This window comes from Taurulus bubalis, assembly GCF_910589615.1.
Source record: "Taurulus bubalis genome assembly, chromosome: 2".
In the NCBI taxonomy this organism is placed as follows: Eukaryota; Metazoa; Chordata; class Actinopteri; order Perciformes; family Cottidae; genus Taurulus; species Taurulus bubalis.
Genome location: NC_136590.1, coordinates 42,974,475 through 42,995,791, shown reverse-complemented (window position 1 = coordinate 42,995,791; position 21,317 = coordinate 42,974,475). Strand labels below are relative to the sequence as shown.

General features: G+C 43.8%; 1 pseudogene across 1 annotated transcript in view; it reads right to left on the bottom strand.

The window, feature by feature from the left end:
• The window catches only part of LOC306733270, a 161,851-nt pseudogene that overhangs the window by 3,124 nt on the left and 137,410 nt on the right, over positions 1-21,317 (bottom strand). The window lies entirely within an intron of this gene.

The following is a 21,317-nucleotide window of genomic DNA, read 5'->3' as shown; positions in this document are numbered from 1 at the left end:
CTTCTGGCCAGAGGAGACAGATTGGAAGATCAGATCAGTATCAAATTGACAGTTTCATAACCAGTGAAAGGTTCCTCATCCGTAAGAATCATTTTGTGTACGATACATACCGTGTCCTGTTTTCAGCGAAACACAGGGAGCAAATGTTTAGAAAGTGTTAGCGTTTTCCATCCAGACAAAAAACTGCCTCTGATCGACTTTTACAAAGCAATTCATTGATTGTACACAGATGTGTTTTCTCTCCTTTTATGCACACGCTTGTCAAATGAATTTACTGTGAGATTTATTAGAGGCTCCTCAGAATACAGAAAGATCTTTAGGCGACTAATAATCACAGGTTAAGTACTAATTATGCAGACATTGTCCTCTATTCAAGATAACATGAGAAGGAAACGTCCTTAAATGCCTGCCTTTGGGGTACTATTTGGGCAAAATGGCGTAATGATGGCTGTCACATGCCTCTGAATCAAGGTGCACACCAAAATCACAAAGCGTATAGAAGAAATATAGTTTTAATAAACTCCCCTCGCCACATAATCAGATGTGCTTTATTAAATAGCGTCTGGGAGTCTCTGACGTTATTTACGACATTACAACAGAGTAGAGTTTGTGTGCCGAGGGCCCGGAGAGCGAGCGGTACCGCCTGTGTGCATATAACCTGATGAGCACGCTAAGAGACCGAGATGACTGTGGGCCCATGTTGATTTCTGTCTGAGAGACCCATTAGTTGACATTCAGTGAAGCCCAACATCAGCCCTCATTAGAGAATAGGCTTCGAAATCGAATGCTCGCTCGAAAACAGTTCTCCCTTTAGTTGCCCTCGCGATCCTCATCGCGGAGCAGAGGCAGACAGCGAATCTATCTAATTTGCCGCTAATGCACATAATGACCCGCGCACTTATGCTTTCACTGGCAGAGAGCACAACTGATGGACCTCCGACATGGCAGGAGCGCAGCAACCCTTGTTTTCGGAAGAAATCGTCTATAAATATGAGACGTGTATATTTCTCTGTTTATTTCTTTTAACATGATCCTGTAAATGTCATATAACTGCTTCTACTCCCTGTCAGTGGGAGTCGGTAAATCAATCTACGTATTTACTGTGTATGAAAGCTTTGGCATTTGCATGCTTTTAATTGTGAATAGGGTAAAAATAAACCTCTAAAAATTGAACAGAAAACAACTGTTTGTCAGTAACATGCAAAAAAAATGAAATCAAGATAAAAACTAAAATATCATTTCATATTTCCATCAGGAGACCGAATGACACACAAGTGAATGTTTCACACAGGCCGGTTGATGTTTCCCCGCTTCATGTGTTAATTACAGGGAACTAAAGTCTGCCACAACACAATCACATTTCTGTAAACTTAGCTAATTCTGCTAACTCTCAGAGAAAAAGCAATACATTAAATATCTAGGCACAAAAAGGAGATCACGATGTTTTGCTGGCTGCATTAATTAAGGTCTGGAAATTGTACTGCCGCCTAATACAAGGATCTCCGTGGTGAAATGTGTTTTTGAAAATAATTGTACTTGTTTGTACAAGAGGACGTCGGGAAATAATCAGAACTGAACTGAAATTACTGACATAACCATCATTAAAAACAGGACGTGAGAACGGTCACGACGTTTCTATTAGCACAAACCAATGGAATACAGTATTTGATGTGTCTGGGGACGGAATATTTCAGCCTAAGCCTTGAGCTACTTGGTGAATAGAGGCTGCTCTGGTGCAACAAATGCCCTCACTCTCACAACCACATGTAGAGCTCTTTATTTCCCTAGAACAGGCCTGGCCAACCCGCGGCTCCCGAGCCGCATGCGGCTCTTTGCCTGGTTTCATGCGGCTCTTGCGTTCATATCGAAGTTTGTGTTTTTTTAAATTTTTTTTATCTTTTATTAATTTTGCAAATACTTTAGACCACTGGTGTCGAACTCAAGGCGCGACGGCTTGAAAGCCATGAAATCGCGGACCCGTTTTCAGTCATTTGCGACCCGTTTTCAGTCATTCGCGGACCCGTTTTTAATCATTCGCGGACCCGTTTTCAGTCTTTCGCGGACACATTTTCAGTCCGTCAGGACGGTCATTTTACATGGGCAAAAAAAAAAAAAAAAATCCTGTGCTTTTATTTTGAAGGGATTTTTTAATGCGGCAGAGTGCAATTTATTCAATTTCAGTCATATTGATGTCATGTGTTGTAACTCTGTTACGTTGTTCATTCTGGTCACATGACATCTATTGCTTCTGTCCATCCGGGGAGAGGGATCCTCCTCTGTTGCTCTCCTGAAGGGTTCTTCCTGTTTTCCCTGTGAAAGGGTTTTTACTATCTTTATTTGAGGAGTTTTTCCTGATCTGATGTGAGGTCCCGGGACAGGATGTTATTTGTACAGATTGCACATTTTAATTTGTGATTTTGGGCTATATAAAATAAACTGAATTGAATTGAATATTCACACACTCCTCAATGCTGCATTCACAACACTTTACTTGCGTGAGTTTACACATCGGACTATCTGTGATAGTTTGCTTCATTCCCAACCTTTTTTTGTTATGTTCAAAAAGGCTGAAGTTATAACATTATTATGTGTGTTGTATTACCTTGTATCCTTAAGAAGCACTTTTGGGTTTTTAATTGAGTGTGAAAGGGAATATTTCTGTTTGGCATACTGTGATACTATCTCAGGTTCAAACCTAGGTGCCATATTTTCATTAAATCAAATTGGGAAGTTGAAAATGTTCCTCGCTTTGGTCGCGGCTTGTCATTCAGGGTGATGGTGGGTCCTGCAGCCAGATCAGTTAAACCACTGCCCCAGACCACATGCATGTTCTTAGAGTTATGTCCTTCTCAACTGTGACAAAAAAGCTTTGAACAAAGTTAATATAATAACGTGTGTTTAATCTTTGACTTTGTTATTTTTATCCGTTTTAAGTTTGATCTTTGATAGAGTAATGTTGGTTTCTTAACCCTAAATTAAATGGATTTATGTCGTAGTAACAGAGACATTTTAATTTTTGGCTCACGGGGGGGGGTCGTATGATGTGGCTCTTTGCAGTAACACAGTAAAAAATGTGGCTCTTAGTCTCTGACTGGTTGGCCACCCCTGCCCTAGAAGCTCTGCCAGGCTGCGGATGTCTACAAAGGACAATGGCAGCACAACAAAGCCGCTGTCATGAGTGAGGGCTACCATGAGACACAAGCATCCTGAGCTCTCTGCTGCTGCTGCTGTGGAAAGAAGAAGTGGCAAAACCAAACAGAATAACAGGAGGCTTTGAGATATCGCCTGAAAGGGGCCGTGGCTTATCTCCGTTGCTTATCTCTGTGAAAAGAGCTATCATTTCCGCCATCGACCATGGAAGAAATATCCACTTTTTCTGCTTCATACTTGTTGTGGAAATCCCGAAAACGTCAGAACATCAAACGCCCTCGTGCTTGGGTTCATAACACCATCCGTAGCCGCACACAGCTCGGTGAATTTCACCGACTTCACCAGGAACTTCGTCTGGCTCAACGCTGATTGGCTTTCACTCAGCGTCACGCACCCGGCAAAACATCTACTCACGCGTCAAATTCGCAATGCTTTTGATGTGAACGCAGCATAACTAGCAGCGCTTACACCCCTTGGTGCGGTACATTTGGGTCATGTGAAAGTCAGACTGGAACTCTGGTGCAGACCAACGCTCACTGGTCATACCTTGAAGGTGTGGTCTGGTGTGAACACCATTGCTGTTTACACATTTTCTTCCACTGGATTTGAATTGACTGTTTATCAGACGACAAATGAGGCAATAATTAGCAAGCTAGCTTACTCCAGGGGTTCCTTTGCCTCCCTCGCCCCAGCTGGGAGATCAGCTCGCCGGTCGGAGAGCTGTTGGCAGCTCCGTAGTCTACTGACTCACGGCGCCTTTAGACCCAGCGACCACCAGCCAGCTGTTCGGCTCATTTTGTGAAACCAGTGTAGAAGGAAATCGTGGTGGAAGTAACTAGCTAGCTAGGTAACTAGCTAAGCCACGAGCTAAATAAGTAGCTAGTGGCTTTAGCCACTAAATAAGTACGGTCTAACTTTGCTTCATCCACACGCTCGTGTCACATGCGTCAAGGCATCTGTTGAGCGGCACCAGGAGCCAACTGTATCAACGGCAATCAAATAAAATGTCCACTACATGACTTTCGTTTCCAATTCCTGGACCGTTTTAAGTTGGAAAAGCTGGAACCATGTATCACCCTTGCGTTGGTTCGGTTGGAACCAGCCCTCAATTTGAAAGCATTCACATAATTGAAGATAAAATGCTCCCCAGAAATTGAAAGCCATCATAATACAAATCATTGTCCGTTTTACTCCATAACGCCATAATACAGTTTATGAGATTGAAATCTTTTCTAATTCAGCAATTGTTTTTAAATGAGTAATGCCCTTTCTCACCTTCGAGTATTACTCAATGTGACATTTTTTTCATTAGCATTCACCGCTCTGCCATTACAAATTGAGCCTTAAAGGCTCTTTATCAAAAGAAACGCAGCGGTAATCTCATTCTGGAAGATTTTATCTCTTTGTTTCTTGAATGTTTGCTCTTGACAGTCTTTGTATTTAAGATTGTCAGAGACCGCCGCTGCACAAAAGACTGGGGTCGCTCTTCAGGACCATTTGCCTCCCAGTGGATTGTAGTCACTTAGCTCACCATTTATCACTTCAGAAATTAGCTTGGCCTCCTGTCATTACACTGAACTCCTGAATTGTAATCAATCTGTGGGCGATGGAAAAGGGAGAGCTGAGTGATTGATGCAGGAATGAAACGAGACATTACAAAAGGTGGAATTGGAGGAGTGCAAATAAACATGGGAGCCAAAGGAGGTGTTCTGTGGGAAGCTGTGAAGCGAGAGCTGGATTCACTCGTTCTTAATAAGACAAAATCATTACAGCTCTCATCTCAGGTCTGTGTGAAAGAACAAAGAGAATGCAGCGCACACAGCATTTGGCTGTCTTGTAGGATAGCACAGAAGGCAGGATGAGAATGGAAGAGATGATGCCTATTGTGTGATTTGGGAAGGAAACCACGCAGAATGGGAGAACAGAGACTTGTTTTTTGAAGCTGGCAGGTGGAAAAGGCGGCTTCTTCGGCAGCACAATGCAGCATTCCCCGCCATCGCTGCAGAAATGTGTTGATGTGGGAAAACAGATTCAATCGGAACGTTTAGGAAGAGGAATGCGAAAAAAAACGATAAAAGTAGAAAGCGCTCATTACGCTTGTTGGTTTAGTCGAGTGATATTTCTCTTCACTAAAAACTTTTCCGCAGACACGCTTCCATCGAGGTTCAAGAGCGGTCAACCTACAAATTGCCTGCCGCCAGGAGCTGCTAATACCACCAGCAGTCTGGCTTTTCTTCTTCTTCTTCCTCCACATCACAACATCAGTAAGTACAAAGTGGAAAAATGACATCCTGAAAAGAACGACCATAGAATTAAAATCAAAAGCACATACTGTGCTCACTGAACGGATGTGTTAAGCCCTGCTTTTGTATCCACTACAGAGGCATGTACAGTATATATATATTCTTCCTGGATAGAGGCTAAAATAATATTTTGTCAGTGCCCTTGAGCAAGGCACAGAGCCCTGTTTGGATAGAAACGTTTTATGGCTGAGCACTGTGGGCACGTGCAGTAGATGATAAACTGCTCTACCGCAGTGACATATCTCTTTAAAAGGCACCTGGGAGAGCAGATGAGATAAGTTTTCCTGCAGTCTTTGTATTCCAATGAGTGAGTGCAATGCCGGTGAGGAGATGACCTTTGATGGTGCCAGGAGGAACAGCGGGTGGTGAGTCATTATATCCTTGAAGGACAAGTAATACACTGCGTTTGCGCCGGCTGATTCAGCCCAAGGTTGAAGAAAACGCCGGATAAATAGATGAAAGGACTGCGTGTGAATTACAGCAAGGCCTCTCCTTAGAATAGCGCCGACAGTAACAAGAATGTCTCCAGAGTAATTTGAAATTGAATTCTTCAGCCTCCATATTGGCGATCATGAATCATGCGTCGGCTTTGATTTAATCAACGCAACAGCACAGCAAACCTACACCAGGTGGCCCCTTCAGCAGCACACAGTCTGTCAGGTACTCTGAGAAAAGAATAGCGAGCGCCATCCTCTACACTCGTCCCTCTGCCGGCGCATTGGAGCCTGACTGATTAACTGAAATGTCTATTGGCGCAAAAAGCTACTGTAGACCAAGATCATCGGCTGATTTAGCGACAGCTATAAATTCTAGCCTGAGTGGGAAAAATAGGCTCTTGTCTTTTTCCCCCACTCCTTTGCTGTGCTGTTTTCCCTCTCCTCGTGGATGTTCCTGCTCCTCGCTATCTGTTTTATTTTCTCCTGAAAAGGAAAACCACAAGGGGCCATTCTGAGGTGCCCCTGGTCAAAATGAAAGAAGAAAAACATGGCTGTCAGCGAATCCAGTCTCGGTGGCTGCTTCTGAAGCATTTATCAGCAAGCTTCCATAGCATGTTACATGCCAATAATGAACAATTCTTCTATGCTTCATATCAGGTCCCTGTAATAGGCAATAGTTAATAGTAAAGATGCCCTTATACAATGTTTATTACCATTATTGTGTTAATATTGTGGTGTAAGTGTTAATACTAACATTATAAACACATTTATTGTTAGGTTTTAGGCATTTATAAGCCCTTTTAAGAAACCCATTTATTTAGTTTATCTAATTTACCTATCGTTGTTAAACCTATTATGCATTTATTAGCATTTAACTGCGAAAGTATTAACAGTGGCTGACTACTGATAATATAAATCATTATATTCTGTAGATATTCTTCATTTCATTATTCTTATGTCTATTAGAGTTCAGTTTAACAGATATTGTCTGTGAGAAACGTTCCTCAAGGTTCCACGCTTTGCAGTACATCACGTTAGTATGCATTAACACTACTAGTATGACTACTTTTCAGGACTAGAGGACTAGTTTAATTATTATGCTAATAACGATAATAATAACAATAATACTAATAAATAAAAGCATACACTAGATTCATATATTCAGTTCCACTATTTCCCTCACTGCGAGGCCCCTGCCTGCCACCAAACGGACACAAACAGTGAAGCGTTCATTCTCATTTGAAGGGAAATAAATGGTTCCTGAACTCAGATTTCAGCCGTTCTCAGACCCAAAGGTGAAGACAAGAAAAGCTGGTGTGGGGGATAAGTTGCAATCGCATGTAATCGCATGGTCATCTGCTTGCAAAGCAAGGGATATCAATCAGTTTGCATTGTGTTCTGGCTGAATGCTCGGAAATAAGTCTTTCAGCGGCCTGCAAGGCTCTAGAAATGATTAATTGAACCTGCTGTGTATCATCTCAGCGTTCCTGACCCAAGGCATGAATCCGACTACTGATTCAGAACACCTCAATAAGCCCCTTGCACACTCAGGCCGAGGCCCCATCAGGTATATCATCCGGTATTCATGACAGGAAACCTGCAGATAAAAATAGCCTGGCTCAAATCATGCATGAGCTCCACACACAGGTGTGAAATCAACACAGCAAGGGATCGCCTGGATGGGGTTTTTTCATCGACACAATATTCCAAGGCTGAAGGAATTCCTCGGCTCAGCAGAGAAACACTGCCAATGCTGTGAATATATGTGATCGGGTCTTATGGGTTGTCTAATTAGCTGACGTTAATGATGTATATCAGAATCTCTTCTCCCTAATTAGCTTAAAAATAACACTGCTCACCTTGATATCTTCTTTTTTAGCCTTTTTTTCAATGAGAGAAAAACACTTCCCCGGGGGATTAACAACACAAAGAAGCATTTGACAATGAACATTTTATGCATTTAGTTTTCCGATCTGTATCTCAGTTGCAGTCTGCATACTGTAATGTGGCAATCCCTCTCTGCGATAAACATGGCAAACATGCTCATTAAAACTGCAGTGATAATTATTTTGAATCATGTAACATTCGGGAGTTAAAGAATGATGCCTGCAGAGCAGTACTAATTTCTCCATCAGAAGTCTCATTAAGCTCTCTGCAAGAGGGCTTGCAATTAATCACTGTGTATTTCTGGTAAACAAACATGTCAGATGGAGCAGATATGGTCCAAATATACGACGAGTCTCTATATTCTCCTCATTTCTCACTTTTAAAGCCTTTGGATTCTGGTGGCTTATTGACTCCATTGTGAGACAAATCACCTTCGATTCAACAATTTGAGATACATTTGTACTGATATCGAGACACGCTCTCAAAGCTGCAACTGCAACATGAACCAGAGATGAATATGCAGGTGAGTGGCGTTTTTTTACATCTGACTGAACATATTACCACTTACACTTCCAACGGGAGGTGAAGCTTAAAAGATTATATTTAAATGATTTCTAACCTTTGAAATGCAACACAGTGTTTCCATTTTCAATTTCAATATGCCAGCAAGATTCCCAAAGATATACCTTCTCACAGAAGAACAATCTAACATTGTCTTCTTCATATCTTACTTACAAAATGGATGTGAGAAGATGGGATGGTCAGAGCAAGGGCCATTTTTATGTGTACCGTCGACCAATGCAACCGTTGTAGCGGGCTAACTTCTGCATAAACTAGACCGACTTGCTGGCAAGTCACAGACTCTGAGGTGAGGTTTTGCAGTCACCGTTAATGCTGTAATGCTACACTGGTTACAGAAAATGAGCTGAACAGCGGCAGCTCTGGGCCTAATGGTGTCCTCGCCTCACTCCCTACCGCTCCGCAGAATGACAAGCTACCTTGCTAGCTCGTTAACTTGCTATCTTGCTAGCTCGCTACCTTGCTAGCTCGCTACCTTGCTAGCTTGCTAGCTCGCTACCTTGCTAGCTTGCTAGCTCGCTACCTTGCTAGCTCGCTAGCTCTCTACCTTGCTACCTTGCTAGCTCGCTACGTTGCTAGCTCACTACCTTGCTAGCTTGCTAGCTCGCTGGCTCTCTACCTTGCTACTAGCCATCTGTCTCCAGAGCTGCGTTCGTTTTCTTCCCAATGAGCTGCGACAACACTTTAACAACCAACAATCATCACCATTTTCTTTGGTACTATAGGGAAATGATCACAGAAAACAGTTCAATGTGCGTACTCCGATTCTATTTCTAAGATGAACTCTCATGACTTCTAGGTCAAGATTTAAAGCTACAGTGATGATCAAGTTTTCTCAGGAACACAGCAGTCGTTTAGAAATAAATCACTTTATTGAATTTGTAATAAAAGACTAGTCAGTTAACGGTCCTTGTGGTAGGACATTTTCTAAATGGACTCTTTGTCAATAGACTAAAGTCCTTGAAATGAAACGCTGGCTGGTGAGTGAAAATCTTGTGTAATGAATATTTATTTATTATTTATTGTAGTATATAGAGAGATCAATTATAGCAACGGGCCTCGGGAGAAGAAAGACGAACAAGTTCAAATGCATTGGTATCACTGATATAAGATCATCTTTGTTCTTTGTTCTGCAAATATTCAACCCGAAAGTACTGGACCATTGAAATGTAGTGCGTTATTACCATTATTCTTCTGGGGAACATGAATGTTTGGAACACATTTCATGGCAATCCTTCCCATCGAGCGCTGCACTCAGAAGTAAAGTCATCATTTTTGCACTTCCTGGTCCCTCATCTCAATGTCATTAAGTCTTTTGAATGGGTTTTTGGTGAGATGCCTTTGAATGCTTCAAAGTTTAACACACACTAAAGAATGAATGTGCCTTTATATGACCTACATAAGTAAACAAGAGCATCAGAGAGAAGATTGGTTATTTATAGGTATTCTTACTGCTTGTCATGGGTGCTACCAGTTGGATCACAGAGTTTCACCTCACTGCTCCGCTGGTCCTCGCTGGAGGCCCAGGCAGTATTGCTGGACCTGCTCGGGAAAACCAGAACCTGGGTTGAACGGGGCCGATTGTCCGGTCCTGCTGAAGTAAAAAATGAGAGGTTTTCCAAAAGGATTCTGGTGCTCGGAAACACTACCACTTTCATCCACAGGGACCGCCAAAATCTACAAAAAGAAAGAAAGTTCCTTGTAAAAGCTTGAACATACAAGTTCTCACACACACACACACACACACACACACACACACACACACACACACACACACACACACAATGCTGAATGCAGGGGCCTTTCTTATCTGTCCTTCTTCCCCCCTTCTCCTGGATTCTCCCAGGTTTGAATGAACACAGCGTGAACGTCTGTGCGTGCGAGAAGATGAAAAGGTAAGAGAAGGCACGGTAGCTGAAGTGATACAGACGGCGGAAAGGCGGGCTCACGCTGTGGGAGTCCCGAAGAGGAATAAAGAGCAGCCCCTTCATGTATAAGTCATGCTGTATGACGCGTAAACACCGGAGGCTACCGCTGCAGCTCAGGAGAGCATGAGAGACAGGCTGAGGAGGATAGTGAGGCAAGGATGAAAGAGCAAAGGCCTTACAGAGAGATGTAACCTCTTGCTTCAAAACATGTTCTCCAGCATTCCTCCCAAGAGGTCAAGGCATGACTCTGAAAGCCAAACAGGTCCCTCTGTCACCACTCCAAAAAGAACAATGTTTAAAGACTCTGTGGGGTAGATTGTGGTTTAGAATGTAGTCAAAATTGTGTTGTCAAAGCTACACCAACACCAACACCAAATAATTACCATCATTAGGAAATTGGAAATGAATCGTCAATTTGAGCTAATTGTCAATTTACTGTTAACAAACAATGAAAGAGGACTGGACAGCAGAGGCGTGAAACTCCGCCTCCGCTGCTACACAGAGCCCTGTGTGCTTGTTTATTTCAAATGTGTTATATTGAACGTGTCACTTGTCCAAATTGCACCAGACTTGACAATGCACTCCACGGGGGTCTCCTTACACCCGCCAAGAATGATGTCGATCAACAACAACTCATTTCAACGCAGATGTGGACAGAGAGGAAACACACTCCTATCAGCACTGAACCTCACGGATCCTGAATTGTATTGCAGCCATGTATCTGCAGAACAGGGCGTCAGCGTAATTGCATGAATGGTCATTATTGTAAACATGTTTGACACTGTGGCATATCTAGCATTTAGGAGCAACAGAGAAGAAAAATTGCTCAATATCCTTTGCTGTTGCCTCGCGGTCGGATTGACAAGGGGGTGTGGGTTTCCATATGTGCTTGTGGGTGATTGAAGGAGGCAAGGCATGTGGAGACATGCTGATTGTGTTTGCCATCTCTAAAGCTTTAACCGCTCGGCCCTCCCAATACCTTAATCCAGTTTATCCCTCCGAGGCAGACACGGCTGCTTGCTCATAGTCAATCTCTTGATTGTTCGGTGACCTTGAGCAAGCAAATAAGAAGAGTGCTCGGTTAGCGTAGGCCATCGGTTGGCAGAGCCCCGTCAAAGAGATGGACACCTGAGGGAGAAAGAAATGACTCTCATTAAAACTCAAACCTGCAGATTAAATCAAGGAGGCAGAGAGGTGCAGGAGCCTGAAGGCTGTACCTTCTGAAGGCAAAACTCATCACACAAAAAAAGAAAAGAAAGCAGCAGCAAATTAGTATTGCAACATTAATATATGATGCTTTGATGATCCCATCCCTTGTCATCTCGCCCCATCATCCAGTCAAATTTGATTTAGTTCAATCCTGTTCTTGTAATTCCTAAATATCCCACAAAATATGTTCTTGTGCATTCCACTTAATTGTGAACCAGGAATAAAGAGCGAAAACATAGTTATGGATGGGAGGTCAGGGCGGATTGGCAGGTCTAAAAACCTCGGACTGGGAAAACGCTTTTTTGTGTCCCGTTTGTAGTTAACGTTGATTTATTTGTCACGCAACTTGGACACTGAAGTAACGTCACATCTGTTGTTATTTTGATCCAAACCATGATCTTTTCATAAACCAAGTTAACTAAGTTTGTTTCCTGTGAAGACGGAAGTTCATTTAGAAAAGACTGAACACATGTAACACGTGGAAATTGACACGGATTTTACATTAGTTGGAGATTGCGAGAAAAATAAAGATGACTTTTCTTTACTTATCACACAACTGTTGTAAGAGGGTATGCAGCGCTGTGCCCAGTACAACCTCAGTCATAAAGCAGATTACTATGAAGATATGCATACAACAGCAAATCCATTACATTCAGTCTTTTCAGCTTCCACAGCAAGGTCAGGAAGGCGGTAAAGTGAGAGTAAATGTGTGCTGTACAAGAGCAATGCTTGAACAGTTGTTAAAAAATGGCGACAAAATCAAAATGCATTCCTTCTTCAATGACTCATTCTCAGGCTGTCAAAGAAAGAGAAGCTCTTGGCAGAATTATTAGCACAACGAGCAGTGGAAAGATGGGGGAACCATCTGCATGGAAAAACTTGCCAATGATGGTTTTGCTTTGCCGAGGCACATTCTGCCCACACACACCGACGCCAAGGCAAGTTGTTGTGGAGAGGCTGAGATGAGCTGCTGGCACGGCAATTAGGTGGGAGCATATAATGCAGTGTTGCTGCTTGCTGCAAAGTGTTACATCTCTTCACTTTATTGCTCTGCGCTCTAATAGGAGTTGTAGGTTTGTCTTTTCCGGTGAACAAATACGGTGTATTGAGAGAGTATTGGTGCCAGTGTTGAGCACCATCTTGACAGACGCGTTTAAAATCATGGAATATCAATGAAAAGCAAAAGTGCTCTTTGTGGTGAGTTTTAGGAGCGAATGTCTTCCATTACGTTGAGAGTCAATGCTGTGCCCTGAAATATGTCCTCAGATGTGTTTGGCTTTAGCGCAGAGCTAAAGGTGCTAGCTGAATGCTGCAGAGGGATAATTATTCTTCAATTATTTTTTGCGCTCCGCGGACCCTCCGACCCCTGAAGGGGGAGACAGGGAGGGGAAGGATTCCTTCCTGACCAGCCCCAACACCGGGGAGACCGGGCCTCGCCAAGCGTTCAGTCGGTAAACTGGCTTCTGCAAACTTTGTGTGTCACAACTGAGATGATACTGCAGCCTTTTGACAGGTGCGTGAGAAAGTGCTTTGCTTCTGGAAATTACCAATAAGTGTGTTTCACACCTATTTTTATTCACAAATTGGTGGGAAAATTGCTCCGTCGATAGAAACAAAATGCATCAAAGTGCAATGGAAGCAGACTTTGACATTAAATGATAATGTGTATAAAGCATGTGACTAAAATGTCAATTCTAGTTCAACATTTTGAATTTATCTTATCTTAGCTTAGCATAGAGATTGATAACAAAGGATGAAGCCTGGCTCTATCCAAAGGTTAAAAAGCTCAATCATACAACTTTTTATTAAAATAATTAGTTATATAAGCAGAAAGAACGTGTAAAAACAACATACTTACTTCCTGAGGTTACGTGTTGGTCTGTTTGTTGGCTGGGAGCAGTGACGTTTCACCTTTTTCCGAGACTATGTCCAAAATTGCACACTATGTGCAGTGGCTACACAGCTGTCCACCACTGTTGTGGCAATACCGAATTGCATTGTGGGATATTTATGCCGCCGTAGTGTCCAGTATTTAAAAGCAGTGATATTTCACCAGAAATAGTTTACAATGTGCATACTGTTTGTGTCATACTAAGGTTTCTGACATAATAATAAATCTCACCCACTGTTTTAACGTGTTTGTATGCAATTTTGGACGCAACCTTAATCTTTATGTTTAGCGAAGCTCACCACCGCATTACTGTAGCATCGTATTATATGCAAACTATTCCTTCATGTTGCACACACAGTCATCAGCAGAGGGACTGACATTAGGCGCCTGGACTAATTAGCATTCAGGAGTCTCTGTTTCCTAATAAGTGCGTTTGCTCCTGTGTGCTTTAAGAGAAAAAATGTAAATACATGTTCCATAGAAGATGACGGATGGGAGTGATTTCAAACACAAATACAGTATGATATGAATATGATGGGCTGAAGGAGAATGTAGTTGTGCCTGGCAGGGTGCAGCAGTGAGTAGCCACTCGTGCTTTGGATGCATACGTGCACACTTAATTGTTGACTAGTCTAAAAATACCTCGTAAGTCAGTCGTTAAAAATATGCCGTAATATAGGACACATTCAGAAGCGTGTGAGCCACCCTCAAATGAAAGAACTCCCAGCAAATTAATTATTGAAAGAATAAAGATTGTGTGACATGACAAATGATGTGAACAAAAAAAAAAGAACTTTAATTCATGGCTCAAAAAACATCATTTGGCTTTGCAGCATTAATGCTTTATGTAGCAATTATTCCTTACATGCCCTATCTTGCATTTGGCTATGGTCTGATTCAGCGAAACGGTTCTCTCGCAGCCTGGGCTGAATATATCGGCAGGTCAATAATTGATTTAACATCCAGCTGGAAGCCGGGCAGATAAAACTGTAACAGCTTCTGTGTTTTGTGTCGCAGATTCTTCCAACTGAGCTAATTCTGCTTTCTGGATCCTTCGAAAAGTGAAAAACACTTAATCTGAATGAGAGGAATAAAACACAGACTATTTGCTGTGTTTCTTTTGATTAGGACATGAAACAACAAGGCAATTCCATTATTATGTCCCATTTTTTTTCATAAATAGGCACTGGGTTTCTATTAGCATGCCTCATAGTTATTATTACAATATGATTAGGTCTCTCCCACTGTGGAAACGTTCTTATTGATGTCCATGAATAACAACAAAGTGATTTTGTGAAATATGATTTGCATGGGTGTATGGTGCGGGGATGTTTGCAGACAGTCTTCTTTTGCCTTTTGCCTGTTCTACGTCTCACATTGGAAACAAATCTATACTCTTCAATTCACTGAAGTGCTGTTTGAAAGGTCTGGCCGCTGTGGAAACTAGATACAGTTTCAAGCTTGAGCTCAGCACCCTCATTGCTATTCATGCATGCCCACTGTTCATGTATAGAGAAATGTGTCTGCAGAGAAATGTAGCAGTGAAAAAGTCACGCATGGATACTTTTTTTTACCAGATCAGATGCAAGCGCGCGAGGGACACAGGGGGAAAGGTGGACGTGAAATGTTTCAAATGCTTGGGTTTTATTTATTTTTTTGAGTTTTTAGTTCAGGCTTGGATATAGGGAGCGACTGTGTAGTCCTGTCAGGGGTGGGGAGGTCATCGCACCACTGGGAACGCAGGGAGGATAGAGCCGTGGTTTTGAATTTAATATGAGGAGCCGGTGAGAAGGGGGGTGGAGGGGTACAATGAGACAGGCTGGAGCCTTCAGTGTGAGCTGGAGAGGCTGGAGAGAGGTCTGCTGGGAGGCCAGCCAGGAGGGAGTTGTAGCAGCTCAGACAAGCGGTGACTGGAATCTGGACAACAAGAGAAAGAAGAGGCGTTGGTTGTACTGTGAGCGAATTCACACCAAGGTTCTTGGTAGTCTGCGCCGCGTTATTCAGTGAAACTGAAGCCTTTGACAAGACATAGAATTTGAGATTGATACGGCTGGCAGACGTTCAAGTGCACATGTCGGCTCTGCGAGCACGGGTGCAAGCCTCGATGTGCACGTCGATAGGACAGAAGAGGAGTTCGCCGTTGTCAGCATTAATAGAAAGGGAAACTTGTAGGGTGAGAGGAGGAGAGGAGCAGCAGTGGGACTGCAGGCCCCCAGGATGCAAGTGGCAGCAGAGACCTTGGTGAGGGGCCCGATGAGCACCAGCAAGGAGATGAATCACAAGAGACGCTTTGGTGAGCCGACATGACACGGGGCAGCGAGGCTCAAAGCACACTGCCTCTGTGGAGGTTATCTCTGCTAGCCAGATCCCTCACACGACGGACAGATGACTATTGATTTGTACACATGACATTTTCTTCAGACCACCACAGACCGGACCAACGGAACACAACAGTAAAGGAAAATCGATCGATTTATCAATAACATTATTTACGACCTTGTACTCAAATGAGAAGTCAGCGAGCGTTGTGCCTTTTTGTGACTTTTGAAATGTTGTTGTACTTTGTACAAAACAGACACGTTATTGTGCGTTGGACATTATGGAAGCCTGTAGGGGACTTTACTCGTGAGCATAATAATAGCACACGTATGTGTTATTTTAGAACAAATTAAAGGCTTAAATACTGCTTGCAGAATGCTAACAGGTTGTATTATATCAGGCTATGCCAACAAAGCACAGATAAACTGTGATTACAGCACACAGGGGGAGAGTGACTTCATTCTCTTAATCTTCTATGGCTTTACATAGTTAGTAGACGTTTGATGCTCTGAATCCTTATTGCATCTTTAAGATTTAGACGTTGCACTCTACAGCGAGGTATGGATTAGAAAGTGAAACGTGCAACAGCTTTTCCACTTTTAGGATATTATGTTCATAGAATCAAAATTGGTTCATTGCATGTAGCACACATCGCAGAACAAACACCAAGCAGGGAAACACAAGAAAAAAGTTTGACCTTAAAACAAGATCTTTGCAACAAGTGGTTCGGTGTTAAGGCTTTGGACAGAAAATCGAGAAGCAATAAGGTTTGACCTAAAATGTGTCTTTTTTCAGAGAAGCTTTAGGCAGATTTTATGTTGACTCAAATTGAGAAGGCGATTACAGTGAATGTTGATGGAGAGGGAGCAGATGAGCAGAGATAGTCTGAAGGGCTGGATGACAGGATGACAGAGAGAGAGAGAGAGAGAGAGAGAGAGAGAGAGAGAGAGAGAGTCTATGCCTCAAACTGGAAGACGATGGAATGAGAAGGCCACTCATCATTTTGAGTCAGTGGGTTCAGAGGACTTCATATGTACAGTAGCTGCATTGATAAGAGCAGAGCAGAATGCATGGAGCACTGAGGCTCAGAGGAAGACTACTTTCTACAGAGAAAATAAATGTCCTTTCAAAGAGTTGTTTGTGTTTAATTTTCAGCTGAGACGGATGCAAAACAAGAAAGAGAGCAGAGATGAAATCTGCGAAACAAATTCAAACGAGGCTTTTTGTTTTTGTCAATTTCCGTCGGCAAGCGAGAAGACTTCTTCAATTAACTTTGCAAGGTTTACAGACAGCAAAGCCGAGGAAGGAAATTATGACAGTGAAGGTCAAAAGACGACAGAGGACAGCTGCTGAAGTCTGGAGTCAGAGGGAATTACTGCTGTCGGCAGTTTCTGCTAAGCAGGGGCAGTAATGCAGAGGATAAATAGTGATGGAAAATGAAATGATTGTACTTCTTTTGTAAGGATGTTGAGGTCAGCAAAGACGTAGCATGTCTGTTGGACTACTAAGTAGAGAAGCAGTGTATGCTACAGCTTGTTGTCTACGCCGGAGGAGATGATGGGATCGGTCGTGTGTGTGCGGGACTGAGAGTCGGCTAATTTTGCATTCTGCTGCAACAAACTGCATAATATTTTGTTTGCTCATTTATGGCTGCATGCTCAAGGAGCTCTCGTGGTCGCGGTGACTTTTATTGCCTGTTTTACACTTCCACCGACTGCCTGCTGAGTCCTGAGCCAACTGTGGGTTGTGTTCATTCAATCAAACATCACAGCAGTGGTCGCTGCAGACACACCTGACAGAGATCTGCAGACTACTGAGTGCATGTTTCTATTATTCTGTTCTGTTATTTATTAAGTGTGCCATATACAGACAGTACAAGTGCCCTGCCTGCATCTCTGCAAACAGAGAGTTTAGAAGTTCAGCCGCAATCATCGATCCAGAAGAACTCATCAGAAATAACTCCAAACCTGCCTATGTCTATAGCTAGTGGCAATGTACTACACGCGCCACATTTAGAGACCTTTGACTTTCTCTACTTTGCCTCTACGCTGAAGCTGTTTTCCATTGTTTGTAACAGGGACAATTTGCTCTGAACATCTTAAATATAACTGTAAAGCATGCACAAAATGCACAAATCATCCAAATGGCAATTCCCCCTAACTAATCCGGGTCCATGTTTGCTAAATGTCAAAGTTGAGAGATCTTCCTGGCGAGCCCCTGATCCGACATATTCACCACAGCAGGACCATCTCACATTTATGTTCTCATCTCACAGTGTTCTCACAATCTCCCTAGAATTATCAAACTTCTCTGCAATGAACTGTGCTAGAATTTACATCCCCCCCCCCCCCCTGAACCCCTTGCTCTATTTATCCTGTATCAAATCTGTGTCTCGAGCGTAGCAAATTGAACCAGGGAGGCCATGATCATAAACCAGCTTCTCTCAAATCTGACTTCCCTCTGCTCTCCTATTGAGGACGAATGACACTAGCAGAGAGGAGCAGGAGCGCATAGGTCTGGGGGAGCGATGGAGGCGATGTGCTGCATGGAGACAGTATCAAGTGTTTCTGTCTTGTCTGAGGTGATCAATGTCTGTGAGGCGGCACAGAAAGGCAGAGGCGGGGATAGATGAGCTCTGGTGTCTGGACCGCTGACTGACAGCTCCGGCATCCTGCCTCTACAATGGTGTGAGTGGTAGCTGACCTGAAGGGTCGAATAAGGTTAAATTGACTGCATTGTCGGGGACAGATGGTCCCGTCCTATGAAAAAGCAGGCGGGGGAGAGATGAGGATACTCTGAAGGGAGAGGTAATAAAAACAAATAGGGAGACGGACGTGGATTTACTCTGTCCTCCTCCAGCAGACACCGGTGGATAAGCTCCCTTGTTTTTGTGCAGCTGTTCGTGCAGAGGGCGAGTTACACAAGGGTGAGGCACTTCAGTGTAACCACAGCAGGGAGAAAAGAAAGGCTAAGGCAAAGCATTTTAATGCTGATTGGAATAAAAACAGGGGTGTTAAGCTCAGTGGGGGAGGCAGTGTCACTCTTTGTAAACCTTCAGCAGGGCACTCGTCAAGCGAGGCAGCAGCTCACTCTGCACTAGAGGCAACATATCAAGCACCACAACACACAGTAGCTTTACGGAAAGGGAGTTTGAGTCATAGTTGAGGCACATTCCATTACAGGTAATGTCAAAGTGCTTTGTGTTAATGTATGCAGCAACAAAAGACATGAGAATGTATTAGATAACAACAACCACACACACAAAGATAGGCTTGGCCTCTGGCCTCGGTCTGAAAGTCAGACTTCAAATAGACGTCTAAAAGAATCTGTTAAGCTGTTGTCAGCAACATGGAGGAACCAGCAAGAGTGCACACTCGCTTTTTAAGATGATCCAACCTAAACACCCGGCCCAGTGTTGCCAAGTCTTTTCCAGTGAATGCAGCTCCGCCCCTTCAGGCCTCCCTCCAAAGCCACTCCCCCAACATGATCATGAAGGTCAACAGCAAACATGGCGGCTGCTGGTAGTACTTACAGCTGTTAAGATAGTAATTTAGCTAATGGCAGACGCCGGTGATGTGCAATGAGTGAACGGGTAGACGGGCAGGTAGCCCGTCCAATCATTCAGAAGAAAATTCTAAATAAATGATTGGACGGGCAGCAGGGCTCGGTGCGCCTGTTCAGTCACTCATGATGGTTTCTATAAACTGACAAAGTCCTCAGTAAACACATTATATCTTTCTTTACCAGTTGTGGCAGCAGGTTTATTGTATGGATATGTCTTGTATGCATCTACAGTGCAGTACATTAAGTAAACCCTTTAGCTAATACTAAGTGTGCATCCATTGGCATCCTCAAGTTACAAAAAGATGGAGGATGGGAAACCAATTCTATTGATGTGTTACCATGTAGTAGAACTAGAATTAAAAAAACAAGTAGTCGACTGCACTACTTTACTCGTGTTTTGAAATGTTGGTAAATTCCACGTAAACATCTCATCTCCTACTCATGAAGAAACCACTTCAAGTAAGAAAAGTCCTTTCAAAGATTTCTTCAGATGTTTTGAGAAATGCAACTCTTTTTTTTACATTTCAAGGCTCCACACTGAATTAAAAGAGTGGAGATGCACACTTTTTGTGGACCCTTGAACACAGCAGCACTTGTATCTAGGCCATGCTCTCCCCGGCATGTGAAGGCCTCGCTGTGAGCTTTATTAGGCCGTGACAGAGCGCTTTGTTCGCGGCAGCAGCGCGCGGACGAGGCGCTGTTCGTGGTGCTGAAACGCAACGCACGTCTCCACGGATATCCGTGACCCGAGACTCAAATCCACTCATTTGGGCAGTTCAACTAAACTGACGTGCATCCGAGTGAGCGACCACAGAAGGAGCACCATTTGGGTTCTGGGTCCTGGAGGGACTTCAGAGAGAGGAATGCATGTCTTGTTACATTGCATGAGTTTAAACGCGAGCTTTCTTTCACCAGAAGACGCACAGAGCCAAACGGCTGACGTACACTTGTTCCTACGCACACCCGGGAAGAAGTGCATTGTGGGTGCGCTGCAGCGCGCGTGCCGCTCGGGTGTTTCTGGAGTGATTTGTCCGGTGCAGCGCGCGCGCTGTTCGCAGGCTGGCGTCGGGGAGAGAAGCCGTTGTTTATGTGCAGCAGCGCGAGCTGCGGACGGCTGGACCCTCAGTGGAGAGGAGCCGTGACGCGTTCAGTTCAGGAATGAGACTGACCTCCTCCTCATCATCACCCCTCTCTCTCTCTCTCTCTCTCTCTCTCTCACCAACACATACTGGCTTCATATCGCCGTGCCAGCCTTCCAGAGCGACGGAGAGCAGGCAGCAGCACTGTCTGACACAGAGAGAGAGAGAGAGAGAGAGAGAGAGAGAGAGAGAGAGAGAGAGAGATTATATAACAGCAGCTCTGGGAAACGCTGGAGAGTCGAGGGGACCTTCTCCGGACAGTAAACAGGGGAGAAATCATAACGGCCATAACTGACAAGTGATGGCGTGATACCAGGATGGAGGTAAGCCGCACGTCCACGCGCTCTGTACTGTAAATGGTGGAGGCTCGCTGAAGGGAGGTGTTTAAGATGGAAGACCTCGGATGCTTAAATATCCCGGGTGATGCGTGTTCACTCCGCTGTTTATTGATTCCGCGTTCAATACCCTCCCGTTCCGTCCCGCGACCGGCGCGTGGATGTGTCACGATCTTCTTTTATTTTCCGCTGTTGCGTAAAAAACAGGAATTGTGAGTTGAACATAACTTGGGCACTCGGACTTGATCCGGAGCCTCGTCGTGCAAACTGTTGCTTCAATCCTCGGGAGCTCTCTACCGCACCCCTACTTTTGAGGGGGTTTAGGGCTCCAGAGGTCTGAGACGGAAAGTATAGACACCGACGGTGTGTGACGAGCCTCCGGTGCGTGGACGGTATCCTCGGCATCTGTGGACCGCGCTAATGTTACGTGGGCACCTCTGAAGGCTGGAAGTGAAAACCAGCTCGAGAACCCATCGTGACAGGATAAAAACCCAAACACCGGACAAAAACACGGAGGGTTCAGGGGCTGCACATCACTGCTCCCTCCCCTGACACAGTATAAGGAGTGTTTTACAC